The following is a 16,425-nucleotide window of genomic DNA, read 5'->3' as shown; positions in this document are numbered from 1 at the left end:
TACCTTGTTAGTTCCCGCAGTCATATTAGCCTGTGCTCTGCTGCCAACCACCACAATTGTCTCTGGACTCTTCCCTCTTCCCTCTTGAGTTAGACACTTTTTTTGACCAGGGTTATGGTGACTTTCAGGCTCTTTATGGGTTTCCTATCAATCTGTTCCTGCTGAGTGTCCTTATCTCCCACTGATGTCCTACAGAAGATTCTCAGCTCTTCCCAGGATTTGACCTATGCACCTGTCTTGCAACACTGGCTCAGGTATGTCCTAGGTCCTTTGTGGGCCCATTTGATTTGTTTCTTCCGGTGCAGTCATTCAATATCCTCATCCTGTACAGGCAACCCAAGAAAGCATGATTGATCAAAGACAGAAGACAGGCTGCTGAGAGAAGGGAAGGGTGGGGGTATAGATTTAGGATAAGGTGTGGTAAAGCTACAACTCCCACAGGGGGAGCAGGCAGCACCAGTCACTTGGAGTAGAGTCCTGGAACCCACAAGCAAGGGGACAAAAGGCAGCAGAGAGGCCCTGGAGATGCAATCCCATCCAGGTGAGTAGCAATGCGATGGAGAAGAGGACTGTCCCCAAACAGCAAATGTTCCCATTCCCCACAGAGAGGGACGAGTGATGGGTTTCTCAGCAAATAATGAGGTTAACTATGGGCCAGTGGGAAACTCCATGAAGTTCTGATTGGCAGAGTGGCCATGGGATGCTCTGCTAGGCATCAGGAGTGTTTTTAATCAGTGTTCCGCACTTTGAGGGTGCAACAATTTTTGTATGGTTTGGAGTCTGCCTTCCTGAGAGGGCCTGTTCCAGCCTGCAGGGCTTCCACCCCCACAGGTTTTGCAAAAACAGCTCTGCTGTGCTGAGAGCAAAGTGCAATGAGAGGATTTGGCCTAATGGTAGGAAGGCCAGTGCTAGGTGAGGAAGTGGAGTCTGTCAGATAAAGGATATTACATGTTGCTGTCTGTATACTTTATATATTTACTGGTGATGTTGCATATTCTCTGTCTCTAGGTTCCTCTGTTTTCATCTCCTGAATTCTTATGTGTTGAAAAATTATTGCTTCATAGCTGGATCTTCTACAGTACTGTCCTTGCTCCTTCCCCAAAATAAAACAAATGCTACAACCAAAAACCATGTTATAACATTTAAGCAAAGCCATCTAATGGACAATTGCTGATCAACATGTCTGTGGGGAGGGTGATTAAACACACTTTTTTACCATGTGCTGATGACTGATATAGTTACAACAAGATATGAGCACTTTCTTACGATGCCAATGGCTTTGCCCATAGTGAAGTCCTCAGGCACCATTAAAATGTTTTCACTTAATAATAGCTAGTTCTTCTACAGCACTTTTCATCAGTTGATCTCAAAGTGCCTTACAAACAATTATCTTCATTTTACAGATGGAAAACTGAGGCACAGAATGGTAAAGTGACTTATTCAAGGTCACCCAACAGCAGAGCTAGGAATGGAACCCAGGTCTCTGAAGTGCTAGTTTGTTACGCTATCCATTAAACAACATTGCCTGGTTCAAACTGAATTTGAGACTAAGACAGTATAAGTTACAACCCGTCTCCTTTGGACTCAATAGGCCAAATTCAGAGGTGATGTGTGAGGAGGTATACGTTACATGTCAGTAACTGAGTGTGACTCTGTTGGTCTAACATGCATGCTGTTTGGGGCAGTAATTAGGTGTAAATTACATCTATCAGGCATCTAAGATTTTTCTCCAGTGCATCTCAGTGTGGTAGCAAAATACCAGTGTAGACTCCTTTCATTTGGTCCGCTGTTTCATTTCTGCTTGAACGTTGGCACACAGAGGTATAAAAAATAAAACATTAACACAGTATGAACCATTGGAGTAAGACATTGTGTTACCTATAAAAAACAGTATCTCACGTGTCCAGTTCCTAACAAAATGCTCCATTGGATAAATTGCACTCACTTCTGTGAGTCCGGTCAAGTGAATTAAGTTTTGTCCATTTCTATATGTTATTTTTTTACTGTCACTGTTTAACTACTTGGCAACAAAATTAAAATAAATATTTTTCTTTCAGTAAAGTTATCTCCACATTTTGTTTTTTAGAGGAAAAGAGAGCCCTGTGGCCTATCAGTGTTTGTTTTCTCTGCTGATGCTCAGTGGAGAGTCTTGGAGCTAGATTTTCAAATGTATTTAGGAATTTAAAGATGTAGATAGGAACCTAAGCCCAGACACTCAAAGGTATTTATGTGTTTAACTCCCGTTGATTTTTTTTCATAGATTGAGAGATTCCAAGGCCAGAAGGGGCCATTGTGATCATCTAGTCTGACCTTCTGTATAACACTGGCCATAGAACTTTCCCAAAGTAATTCTTAGAGTGTATCTTTTAGAAAAACATCCACTCTTGATTTTAAAATTGTCAAGGATGGAGAATCTACCATGACCCTTGGTAGATAGTGTCATGCTGCCTCGTATGGGACAAAGCTGGGAGCGCCAATCTCAGGTCAGACTGCCAGAATACAGACCCGTGGTATATTCTATCATAAGATTTCACCAACCCAACTACATGCTTCCAAAATACTGTACTAGTGATTACGGAGCCACAGATGGCCCTCTAGCCCTTCATGCACCATCCAGACAAACGAGACTTCTGTGATAAATTATTATTAAAACCAGAAATCACATATATTAGGTTCTTTCAGTTCCAAAGAACCAGACACACATTCCAGGTCAAAATATACTTCAAATCATACCCAAAAACCATCCTGATAGCCAGTCCTTTAGTAAATTAAAAACTAGAGGTTTATTAATATATAAAAAGAAGAGTTATTAAACGGTTAAAATGAATCATATGCATTACAGTTGGTTTCAAAGTATGTAGACCAGGATAATATGCAGTGATGTTAAATCTGCTAGCTTGTAGTACGTCTCTGTGGATTACCCAAAAGAGTGGGGTCCTCAGTCCATTGTTCAAAGCTTCCCTTTGTTAGAAATGATTGTAACACATTGTACCCCATGTTCACCCTTATGGTGTGTGATTTGTGTATCATTCGTGTTCACCCTTACAGTGTAACTGTGTATTGTCTGATGCAAAGTATGCCATGTGAGGTGTTTTTGGAATGCTGATGACATACTGAACATTATTGTTAGACTAGCATATGTCATGCATATGTACAGATATGAAACTCTGCTGTGTCATATCCCCAAATGTGTGTCTCACATGGGTTGAATAGATGCAGATGAACACAAAGCTGTGTTTCCACACCCAGTAGAGGCATGTATACAGGAACAATGGACAGGTCTAAGCACCCATGAGCACTTTGGCTCAAGTGGAAGAAATCATGCCCATTGCCGGACAGAGTCGATCACCTGATCCCGGGGATGTTGGGGAAACTTGTTAAAAGCTGAGGTGTCTTTGTCTCGTGGCTCTCCCCTGGAATAGGGTTCTCACAACAATTTTTTTGGTGGCCTCAGGGTGCAGCCACCAACTCTTGCTGGTGGCCGCATTGACAATCTTTCCTAATATACTCAGTTAACGTTAGGAAAATCAAATAAACATGCACATATACATGTCCAAATAATAAGTTCTGGGTTTAGATGCATCAGTTGTGTGGATCAGAATATTAGCAAAAGTTCAGGAGCTCTTTGAATGGAAAGGCTGCCTCACTTGCCCCACTCACCTTTCGGGTGAGAAAGGTGAGTGGGGTGCATGAAGAATTGCAGCTTCTGCCAGGTGGCTGGAGGGAGTTACTTGTTCTTCCCTGCAGAGCAGCCAGTCTGGCTACATGTGCAGCAACTGCCCTGAGCCACCTGGCAGGAGGCAGGGAGGGGGCTGCTTTTGGGGGGAAGAACTGCAGCTTAGGGAGGGAGCGGCTGGGGGCTGGGGATCACTTGCACGGTTGCAGGAAGGGAAGGATGAGTGGGTGAATGCAAGGACCCTGGAGGCAATCGAGTGGCTGGCAGGGAGGGAGGGAGGGAGAAAAGGAGGGTGGGTGCTTGAAAGGCAGGGAGGGGAAATGGTGGAAGTGGGGCAGAGGCATTGGCATGGCCAGCGGGGGGATGGGGGTGAGTGGATGAATTCAAGGAGTCAGACCCTGGAGGCAATGGAGCAGCTGGCAGGGAGGAAAGGGGGACAGGGTGCCGGAAAGGCAGGGAGCGAAGGGAGTGGGAGTTAGGACCCAAGGCACTGGTGGGCAGCCAGTGGCTGGCAGGGAGGGTTGTGGACCCTGAGGCAGACATGTGCGGGGGTGGAGGAGTCACTTACCTAGGCACTGCAATCCGGGGGCGAAAGGTGCTTCTGGAAGCCAAGGGCCGAGGGTTATTCACCCTGCGGGGGCTGCTCCCAACAAGTCCCGGCTTGTGATCAGGTGAAACCTGGCTGGGCCGGGTGGATCCTTGCCCCTCCCTCCCCAGATGCTCATGGCCGCACAGAAACCCCCTGGGGGCTGCATTTGAGAACCCTAAGCAAGGCCAAAGACTGAGAATCTAGCCATAGGGGTGGGAGGGAAGCCTGGTTGCTAGAAGCATCCCAACCAGCCTGTGAGGTAAGCTGAATACAGACTGAAATATTAACCGTAGTTTAGGAGGCGAGTTATCTTTTAGTTGAGTGTGACTAACTCCTTGACACATTATTAATCTTTTGATTTATATTCATCTGATTTAGATTCACTTAAAATCTTGCTGTAGTCAATAAACTTATTTGTTTGTTTTAGCTAAAACACTGCATGTGGATTGAGCATGTGCAGAGGGCTCACTTAGAGTGACAGAGCTGGTGCATATCAATTTATCTGATAAATTGATGGACAAATGTAAATGAGTTTGCAGGGTGCAGTGTACAGCACTGAACCCGGCAAGACGGCAGTTCCCGGGGTTGCAGCTGGGACTGGGAGTGTTTGCTAGGTGTCTATCCTATGAGTGGCTGGCCAGAAGCGCTCCTTCACTAGGTCAGGAACCGATTACTCACAGGAAGCTGGGCGTGGGCTGACCCAGGAGTGGGTGGTTCACACAGCAAAGCAGGGTAAATTGGGACCCAGAGTGAGGAATTGAGGTGACACAGCTACACACCAGTCCAGATTACAGGGGGCTGGGGGAACGTCACAATTACAATCCAGAGATGTGGAGCAGGAAAGAGAATGATGTCATACTCTCCAATTTATACCCCCCCCCCCAGTCTATGTGCATGGAAAGCTACTATCTTAAACATGGCCTTAGGGATCACATGTTCTATGTGCCTTGCCAAGTCATAAGGCATCCATTGTCTAACATGCTTTCTGAGGTGTTCTCAGGAGAGGCCCACTGGAAGCGTTGATTCTCCTTAATGGTCCATCAACAATGGTTGGCTGGTCTGGATGTAAATATGTCTTGTGGGTGTTAGCCAGGAACACGTTTAAGATACAAACACATAGCTAAGACTAATAGTGTCATATACAATGATAAGACATGCATATAAACAGGATAACATTGTTCAACAGATTACAACTTTTCCAGTGAAAGGCAAACTTTGCATAAGATTTATCACAACTGTTGCCAGAGTGGTGATAGGGCTGTCAACTTTCTAATTCCTGAAACCTGAACACCTCTGCCCCACCCCTGCCCTGCCTCTTCCCCTGAGGTCCTGTCCCCAGTTGCTCCTCTCCCTCCTCTCTCTGTTGCTTGCTCTCGCCCTCCCCCCCACCTGTCACTCACCCTTCTTCCCCCAGGACTCACCAAAGGCCTGCAGAGCCAGGCTGGGAGGAGCTGACAAGTAGTCTGCCTGCCCAGTTTGGGCACGGCGGGGGTAAGTTCCTGGAGGAAGGAGCCGGAATGGGTATGGGTCGGTCCCTGTAGCAAGGGGCCAGGGCTGGGGCAATCGGGACATGGCTGCAGGAGGAGCTGGGGTGAGATTGGGAGAGGGGGCAGATGTGGAGGCAGAATAGATTGGGGGCTGTGGGGCAGAACTGATTGCTGGGCAGGGGCTGGGCAGATGTGGGGGTAAAAGCTCTTGCAGTGTAGGGCTAAAATCACCTCCATAAATTTGGGAGTGTTGGCAATCTAATTGTCTCTCTCACACACTGGTGGAGGGCATCGGGAGTACAGAAATCAAAGGACAGGCCAAAAAACCACAATATAAGTTTAAAAAAACCAAAACCACCATGATTTTTTGGGCCAATTTCATGATTTTTGGGAGGTCTGACATGTTTTTTTAACCTAGGGTTGATGATACTGCTTATTCACCTTCCCACATGGGAAAAAGCTATACATGGTATACTGGTATAACTGTGTCCTCCCTAAGGGTATGTACTGCTTTCACTATACTGGTATAGTGAAAGCGGTACAACCTTTGTGTGTCAACAGTTCCTAACAAAGGGCTTGAACACAGCTAACAACAACAAATAGTTAATTAAATTAAACCCAGTTCTGGGATCTTTCAGAGTTATGGCAATACTGAAACAATTAGTAGCATTTGTAAAAATAACTATGAAATTTCAAGGAAATACAGCAAATATTATAGTTACTATAATATTATTTTGTGCATGTGAGTAATATAATCAGAGATATCTGTGCTCAATATCTCTTCGGCTCAAACTCTAATGCCTCGATCCAACAAACATATGTATCATGAGTAGTAAAGTTTTTCAGGATATAAGTCTAAAGTAGTATAACGAATTACTGGAATTGTCCTTTAATATTGCATAATTGAGTTTATAATTCATAAAAATGGAAGAAACTAATAAATCCAAACAGCAGCCGAAATACTATCATAACTCCACACTTATCCTCTAGATCTGAAATGTTAGTCGCCCACTCTGTTACAAATGGATAGAAAATATGTTTTTTTTTAATCTGCTTCTGAAACTGTAGAAGGTAGAGAGGAAATTAAAGAAATTATCAGTGATGTTTAAATAATTCTTCTATTTGGAGTTAACAGAGGACAGGCAATTCAATTGATTTGGATTGGTTTTTAATTTTTTGTAACGCAGGCATACTTAATGAATTTCTGGAAAAGAAAAGTAATGTAAGCAAATGGACGGGTAGATCCAGAGAGGGAGGGGACAGAGAGAGAGAGAGAGACAGGCCCAGGGAGGTAGGGGATAGAGAGAGTGAGACAGACCCAGGGAGGGAGGAGGCAGAAGGAGGAAGAGGGACAGACCTAGGGACAGAGGGGCAGAGGGAGACAGGCCCAAGGAGGGAGGGGACAGAGGGAGTGAGACAGACCCAGGGAAGGAGAAATGAAGGGATTAATTCAAGGGTTGGGAAACTTGGCTGAAAACAGGGAGATCCCACCACACAACTTCTGAGCCCGTGGTAGCAATCCAGGCCAGTGCTCCCTGCTGAGGGCAGGACAGGGGATACCCTGAAGAGCAACAGGGCTTACTGGATGGTCCCTCGGCATGGCCGGCAGGGCTGTGCTGGGAATGGTGTTAGCAGCATCTCCATTCAGGGAGTGGGCTGAGCGGGGCATGCTCTGTGCCAACCCCCACGTCGTGCCGACTGCTGTGACTTGTTTGCCAGGCCAGGAAGGTCCACCCGGCAGTCCAGGATCACTCGTGTTCAATGGCCGAGCGGCTCGGTGTCTCTTGTGGCTCAGGCAAATGTGGCTGCAGATGTTGCCACTGCTAAAGCAACAGCTGGATGGGAAGAAGGCAGAACTCAGCGGGCTCCTCAGCTCCGCGCAGGTGGGCACTCAGTGACCACCGCCAGTTGCTGTTACTATGCTTCAGAGACGCTATCTTCCCCCAGTGCTGCCTGTCTCGTCAGCCTCTCCTCCCTGCTCCACAAGTTCCCTAGCAACCCTCTGATACATCAGTAGTGATACCTTAGCGTACACACGAGCATTTTTCTTTCTATGCTGCATCACAAATGGTTCAAATAGTTACTCTCATTGTTAAAACTTCATGCTTTATTTCCAGGCTGAATTTGTGTAGCTTCAGCTTCCAGAATCACGTTTTACCTTTCTCTGCTAGATTAAAGAGCCAGCCCATTATTAAATACGAGTTCCCCAGGTAGGTATTTATAGATTGTAATCAGGTCACGCCTTAACCTTCTGTTTTTTAAGATAAACAAATTGAAGTCTTTGTGTCCCCTCACTAGAAAGCATGCTTTCTCATTCTTTAATCATTGTTTTCCTTGAACCCTCTCCAGTTTATCAGCATCCTTCTTGAATTGTGGACACCAGAACTGAACACAGTATTCTGGCAGCAGATGCACCACTGCCAAATGTATAGAGGTTATTTTACTTCTCTTTCTACTCAAGTTTTATTGTTCATGCATTCAAGGATTCTATTAGCTCTTATAGTCGGTGTTTCCCTGGGAGCTCATGCTCAGCTGATTATCCACCAGAACCCCCAAGTCTTTTTCAGAATCACTGCTTCCCAGGATGGAGTTCCCCATCCTATAAGTATGGCCAACATTCTTTCTTCATAGATGTATATGTTTACATTTAGCCATATTGAAACACATTTTATTTGCTTGTGTCCAGTTTCCCAAATGATCTAGATGGCACTATAACAATGACCTGTCCTTTTAATTATTTACTTTCCATCAATTTTTGTAATCTGCAAACTTTATCAGTAATGATTTTATGTTTTCTTCCAAGTCATTAATAAAAATGTCAATAGCACAGAACCAAGAACTGATCCTTGCAGGATCCCACTAGAAAAACACCTGTTTGATTATTATTCTTTGTTTACTATTACATTTTGAGACTTATCAGTTAGCCAGTTTTTAATCCACTTAGTATGTCTTGTCAATTTGATATTGTTCTAGTTTTTAAATCAAAATGTTGTGTGGTACCCAGTAAAGTGTGTCATAGCAGTTTAAGTATATTACATCAACACTATTACCTGTTTCAACCAAATTTGTGATCTCACCAAAAAAAAAAAAAAATCCTGCCAAACTCACTCGATATATTTTCTGTAAACTCACATTGATTGGCATTAATTATATTACCCTTCTTTAATTCAAGTTCCATATCAGCCACTCCATTATCATGCCCAGAATCAATGTCAAATTAGCAGGCCTATAATCAGCCAAGTTATCCCATTTACTCTGTTTAAATATTGGCACAATATTAGCTTCCTTCCAGTCTTCTAGAACTTTTCTGGTGTTCCAAGACTTATTGAAAACATTAATGCTCCAGCAAGCTCATCTGCCAAGTCTTTTAAAACTCTGGGATGTAAGTTATATTGACTGAAAAAATGTCTATGTTTAATTGCTGCTGTTCAATATCCTAAGATATTAGGGGAATGGAAATCACATGAGTACATCACCTCTGTTTTTCCCAAATGCTAAACAAAGATATTTATTGATTTCAACAGGAGTTAGGTGCCTAACCTGTTGAGTCACTCTTGAGAATTACACTAAGTGCCTATGTGCATCTTTTGTTATGTAAATACCTTAAAATCTGGTTCTAAATACATTTGGAAAATCTCTTTTAGTTTCCAGCTTTCTTAAAATTTACTTTAAAAGCTATTGTATTACCCAAGTGTGATAGTCTCTTTCTCTACCCTCTTTAGGGTAGGCTTTAACAAACACTAAAATTAGAACTCTCATAAGAGTTACATAGAAACAAAGGACTTGTTTTACCAGACTGGCCTACTGGTCCATCCAGTCTAATATCCAGACCCTGGCACAGTGGACAGAACAGATGCTACCAAAGAAGATTAAAATCATAATGCATGTTGATAATATTAGAAGGCTACACATGGGGAAAGGAGAAATTCCTTCCTGATCTTGTGGTAGTTTGTTATTACTCTGACATATGGGACTTGATTACCCTCAGTGGGTTATGCAACACAGTATGATACAATACTGGAAAAAAACAAAATACTTAATAGGGGTGTTCTTTATAGCTAGAATACCCCTGTAATAGCTGAATCTTCAGAAGGAGGAAAGGGAGTATGAGCTGCAAAAATTAATTGAGAAGCTCTTCCAAGTTTAAGGATTGACATTAAAATGGCATGCATGCCAAGGAAACGAAAGTAGCAATTGAAGGATACCTAAGTGGAATACAGGGATTAGGAGAGGGAGTAAGAGTTAATTAAAGAAGAAATGCAGATAAGGAAGACAGTGTGAAGAGCATGGAGGGTGAAGACTAGCTTGAACCTGAAACTGAAGATCAGTGGTAGCCACTGAAGAAACTTAAGGAGAGGTGAGAAAAAGGAGACTGGAAGATGATTTTGCTGGTAGTATTTTAAATAAGCTGGGGCAGGAAGAGAGGAGATCCGGGGAGGCTGGATAGGAGAGCATTACACAAACTAAGACAAGCGGTAACAAGGTCATTGAATAGGCTTTCAGCAGTAGGAATGAAGAGTCAGATGGATTTTCTTCCTTTCATTGGCAAAATCTCAACCTGCTGTGGCCCATGTGACATCCTCAGTAACACACTGTAGTCTGCATATGTGGCCCACAATGGTAAATAGGTTGAGAACCATTGCTCTAGGAATGTAATCAGTTCCCTAAGAGTTAAGTACTTTTTGTTCCTTAAAGGTGGTTTTTTTGTTTGTTTGTTTGTTTGTTTTTTCATTTTTAGCATTTATTTGAGTTCTCTCTCTGCACCCCATAGTCCTAACATAAGGCTTGGTTGTGCCATAAACCACTATTAAGGCAACTTGTGTCTCTGGAGCAAAAATCTTTAAAACGGATACACATAAGGTACAATGCGGAGTAACTGTCCCTGAAGGAATAGTTATGCAGAAGAAACCATTCACACACACAAGAAAACTCAATCCTACAAGATTAAAACGTGACTCAGGAAAATCATTGAAGCCTTATTTTCTTGCAAATTTCTGGTATTATTTTGGAAACTTCTCTTAGTAAAGGTGTTGACTTTGAGGGCAGCGTTGATGTACATTGGCAGGACAGTGTGAGGAAACTTGAACTTCTACTGCATGTATTGGCCTGTTTTGTGGCTAAACAGGACTTCACTCTCCAGGATTATTATGCCTGCAGCTTTCACGAACAGTAAATTAACTTTGCATATAAAAAGAGCGTTAATCTGACATTCTATCCTATAATTTCCATCTCCTTAGAGTTTAGGCTTTTGTGTCACAGATTTACCAGAATGGAAATTACCACAGTGTCTCCCTTAATGCAGGGGTTGTTTTTGTTTTAAAAGTTGTTTACACAAGAATTTTGTTATAATAAAATAAAACAGCACCCAGGATTCTGACCAAAAGTCAATTTGCTAGAAAAACATGGTGATAAAGGAAATTAAAGTTACCTTGGACAAGTCAGCCTCATTAAATTATCACAAACCTGGTCCTCTTAACAAACAAACTACTAATTTATCCCAATGTCTTGTAGTATGAAAGGGGAATTGCAAGAGGAAGAATAGACTGTTAAAGTGCAGCAGCTTTTCATCTGCTGCTTGGAAGTTCAAATCCACCACAAATTAGGACAATAGAAGATTGGGTTAGGTAATTAGGGGCCTAAATATATTTGAGGATCTGGGCTGAAGTTCCTAATATCTGATGGCTGTTATGTGGATTATGTGAAATTAGTTTGTTGGTCTCAGTTGCCCCCACTGAATGAAAACAGAATACCAACACAATTGGCCTAAGTCGGCAGTCTGAACAGTTCCTTCACCTCAGTTTTGAGGCATGTTGCCAGAGCATTGTTGGGAGGCTTTCATTGTGACCAACTTTTAGGACTTGAAAACTATATTATAAATAGGAAATTAGATTACACAGAAAAGATATGTTTTAGAGAAAGTAAACATTTTTATTCTAACTCTAAAGTGTAGTGAAAATCTTCATATTTGCTAATGGGCAGCTGTTCACTTGAATGATTTCAATATACTTAAACTTTTATTAGCTAAGGGCTGATAGACGTATGAAGACTAATCACAGTTGGTAATGCAGAATGCCTATTGCAAAGAGACGTACTAGACTCGTGTTCTCATTGCAAGTTTTTTCCTGTAGGCCGTCTAGAAAGAAATTGAAGTGCAATTACACTGTGAAAGTTTGTGAAAGGGTCCCTTCTTACTTGACAGATAATAGTAATACTTTTAATTAATAATTATATAATTAGTCCCTGTACATATCTTCTTTCCTGTACACATATTTGATGACTTTTCTGAAAGAAAAATCTTCTACTACTTTTACTCCTATTTTATCACAGCTAAGATAAAGAGCTGGGGTTTATTCTGGCATACAATTTACCAACAGAATTGCTAGCTACATTCAACTGCAGGGCCAAATTCTACACTCTGTTACATGTGTACAGCTCTAGTGATGGACGTACTAGATGGTTCTGGGAAAGCCTTGAACCATCTAGTTCAGAAGTGCAAGGGAATAATTTGGCCTGGATTCACTTAAGTGTTGCAATGCTGAGCGTAGCAACATGAAACTTTCAGGTGCCTTGAAAATCACTGGGATCCACAAAGCCTGAGTTAAGCACTTAGGCTCTGTATACAATGAATAGGGAGAGGGTGCCTGAGCATGGGATCCACAAAAGCCAGCAAGGTAAGTGGGGAGCTGCCTAAGGTACCCAGTGGGAGATGCCAATGAGAGGGAATATCCAAGTCCTGACTCTCTCAAGGAATTTGGCAGCTAAATCTGGGTTACAGGGAGGCACCTATATGTATTTCCAATTCAGAGCTAGGAACCTGTCTGCTGGCACAGGCATGTGAGCAAGCGTGCTAATGTGACAGCATCTCCTCTGGTCCAATAGAACATTGCACAAAGACCAGACAGTCTGGCAGGGCATTTGGTTAGCTTCTCTTGTCCGAGACCCTGTGGTAGTTCCATTCTGGGCTACAAAGGAGGTTAGTCACAGTCCAGCGAGGGTATACAAGTTTCCCCTTATACTTGGCAGGGTCATCCTCAGGGGAGGTCTAGAAACCCCTTTGGTTCTTAAGTCTCTGAGGGATTGGCAGGGCAACCCAGGCACACCCATTTCTCTTGGTTCCAGCTCAGGGCCCTTAAACTAGGCCAGTGGAATCAAGCCTCAACAGCTCCTGCCGTGCCCCAATCTCCTTCCTTTCTCTCTTGGATCTGTAGGCTTCTCCATCCTATAGATCTAGTCATCTCTTCTCTGGGCGACTTCTCACCAGCTTGCTGGCATGACTTTCCTTCTCCAGCCTGCTTGCTCCCCTAGCAGCCATGCTACTCCTCTGCATCTCAGCTCTTTTATTCTCTCAGCTATTGTGAGGCCACCATTTGGCACTGGCTGGTGGTTACTGCATTAACTTGTTAGTCATAAGGCCAACATACTCCATGACAAGGCGCCTACCTGATTCTATACAAAAAAGGGGGTGAAGGGGAAGGCAGCACCAACCTCCCTTATAAGCTTCAGCCAAGTGGTTAGGGAACTCACCTTAGGTGTGAGAGACCCCGTTCAGTTCCCAGCTCAGCCTGAGGAGAAGAAAGGATCTAAAACAGCCCCTCTCAGGTGTGTCCTAACCGCTAGACTATAGAGTGGTTCTTATGCTGTCTTTGACTCAATTAATATTTAATTAATGTGGAATGGCTTCAGCAAGAGAAGTTGAGAGAGACTCACATCAGAATATCCTAAGGCCTTGTCTGCACTAGAAAAATAAATCGACCTAACAAAGGTCGACTTGCAGCCATCACAATAATGACTGCAGTGGCTGATGTCCACACTACTTTCCTTGAGTCAATGGAGTGCATCCTCACCAGGAGCACTTCTACCAACCTAAGAAGGCAGTGTGGGAAACTGAAAGCCTGGTCTCTCAGCTCCCTGATGGGAGCCCCACGAGCTCCTGGTAGGCTGCCCTACTCCCTCTTCCCCGCCGGGAACCAGCCCCAGGCTTCTCTTCTCCCAGTTCTCAGCCGGGAGCTGGGGGAAGCCCAGGGCTTCTTGGCCTTGGGGAGTGAGATCCAGCTGCCCCAGCTTCTTGTGCCCCTCCCTGCCTGCTAGCTAACCCAGCTCCTCATGGAAAGTGGGTGGAGAAGCCACTCAGGGCTTCTTCCCTCCCCTCCCCATTCCCTTCCAGAAGCCAGGGGAAGCCCCCTGGGGCTTGTCCATTCCCACTCTCTGCTGGGAACCCAGCAGCCATGTCAATTTCATAGCTGAGCCATGAAATTGACAAGGCTGCCAGGGATCCCTGCCCAGAGCAGGTGGAGAATTGACACTGTGTTCTCCTAACTAAGCCAACATAAGCCCTACACCTCTCGTTGATGTGGTTTTATGATGTCGGCATAGCAGGAGAGTTACATCAATGAGAGGAGCGTTTTGGTCAGTATACCTCCACTGTTTTGTCGGCAAAAGCTGACTTTTGTCAACAAAACTCTCTAGTGTAGACCAGCCCTAAGTCTGGTGGCTACAGCACTCACTTGAGATGGGGGAGATCCCTGTTCAAATCCCTTCTCCTCAGCAGGTAGATGGGGGAATTGAACCTGGCTCTTTCATCTCCCAAATAAATACATTAACTGCTAAGCTAAAGGTTATAAGGGTGGCCCCATCCACAGTGGCCATTTTGTGTGGAGTTAGGTATGCTCTGAGCACACCTACCTTATCATGCCCTGCAGTCAAGTTACGTAGGGTAATGCCTATCTTCACCTGGTTTGAGAAGCGTGATCGGACCTAGGCATAAGACAGATGAGCAGACTCCTGCCTGAAGTAGTAGTGTACATGCACAGCGACAGAAACTTAGGTGTCTAGGGGACTTTAGAGAAAATTTAATCATTGAGTGAATCCAGACACCTACAGGGCTAGGTAACAGCAGAATGGGGGTTGTGTGGACCACACAGTGGTGCCTAAAACTGGGCTTTAGGCTCCCAAATCCCTTTGTACATCTATCTTTTATTACTGGAGAGCAAGAAAAAACCTGGTTTGACTTTCAGATGCCAGGCTGAATTTCCATGGTTGGCATCTTTTTATTTGTAAATTGAACATAATTTGGACTTCCCATCTCCTTTGGAATCAGTAGGCCAAATTTATCACAGCTAAGATAAAGAGTTGAAGTCTCTGCAAGAAGATGCAAGAAGACCTATAGTGGTGAAATGAAATCCTGCAATACAGCTGCCAAGGGCTTGGTTAACTTTGTTATTGAAATTGACTGTAATTAAATATTGAAATCTTTTTGTAGTGTAAGATTTAGTAACAGTATATTTTCCTCATCATTAATTAGCTGTAGCAACTATCTATTACAGAATTCACCTATTGCTTTTTGGATATAATTAACTACTATTTCAGCTTGCCTAGAGAAAATGTTTCCCAATGGCAAAGGGGTGTAATTTTAGTTGAAACTCTTTGCAAGAGAGAGACAATTGAAAAATTGTAATTGAACACTGTTCTATTTCCTGGTTTTACTAATTTATTTGCAAAATAAGTTAAATATAATAAATAACTTTGAGTTTTCTTGCTTGTTTAAGTCATAGCATCCCCAAAGGGACAGAAAGTTATATCAGAAAAACAATTATTAATAATTTGGATTTCCTGATCTCTGTTCCTTTAGGCTGTAACTTTAGTCTTTTTGAGATGAAATTACTTGACATTCACATCCCTGACTCCATATGTAATACACCTCTTTCAAGCCAAATTTGCAAAGATTCAACCAAAACTGGAAAAGAAAATTACATATATTGCTGGCAATGCATTCATGAACTGCAAAAAAGCATCATTCTCTCTTCTTGGATCAGTGATGACAACTGCTCTACTCTTGCTGAATGTCTAATGTTTTTCTTGCACAGGTACATGAGCCTTTGTAACCTGATAAGCAAAAGTGCTTGAAAGTGAAGGAACCCACATTACTGAAGTGTATGACGAGATGCGGAAATTAGGAACAACTTTTGAAGTGCATTTGAAAAAACAAGTTTTCTTTTTTCCTTTTTGAAAACTAACCAAAGTATGAAAAACTAAATGTTTCTGACCAGAAAGTCGTTCTCTGAGAAGTAACTAAAATGGAGTTGTCAAACATACGTAGCCTATAGGCATGATATAGCCTGCAAGATGTTTTCAGGCGTTTTCAGGATCTAAACTTTTTTTTAATGGAAGTTTCTATTTTTTACCCATTTATGGAACATAATTAAAAATGGCATTTGATCTTCACCATAGAATGTGTGATGTCCCTGAACTTGGGTCCCCCACATTCCAGGTAAGTGCACTAACTGCTGGGCTAAAAGTTATGGTGTGGGCACCCCCTCTTTCCCCACCTCCCCTGGAATTATGAATGGGGCCTGATCCAGTCTGGACTCTAAGCATGCGTACCAGATTGGGTCTTGCACATGAGTTAGGCATCCAAATGCCTGTCTTCCCCCAGTTTGTGGGTTGCTTTGGCAGGGATGTAGGCATCTGGCTGTCCAGAGGCAAGCCGCAGTATGCAGGCCCAGAGACGAGAACATAAACACTTAGGGAATTTTCACTCTGAAAAGATTAAGTGCTGGGTATTTTTAGGCACCTAGAGGGTTCGCCAGGAGTTCTGCAGATCCAACCTGGGATTTAGGTGCCTCAATCTTACGTTTAGGTGGTTAATGATCCTAATGTTTAACTCACAGAAATTA

This window comes from Emydura macquarii, unplaced genomic scaffold (assembly GCF_026122565.2).
Source record: "Emydura macquarii macquarii isolate MOO-44397 ecotype Brisbane River unplaced genomic scaffold, CSIRO-AGI_Emac_v2 contig_1045, whole genome shotgun sequence".
Taxonomy (NCBI): domain Eukaryota; kingdom Metazoa; phylum Chordata; order Testudines; family Chelidae; genus Emydura; species Emydura macquarii.
This window is presented reverse-complemented; position numbering follows the sequence as displayed.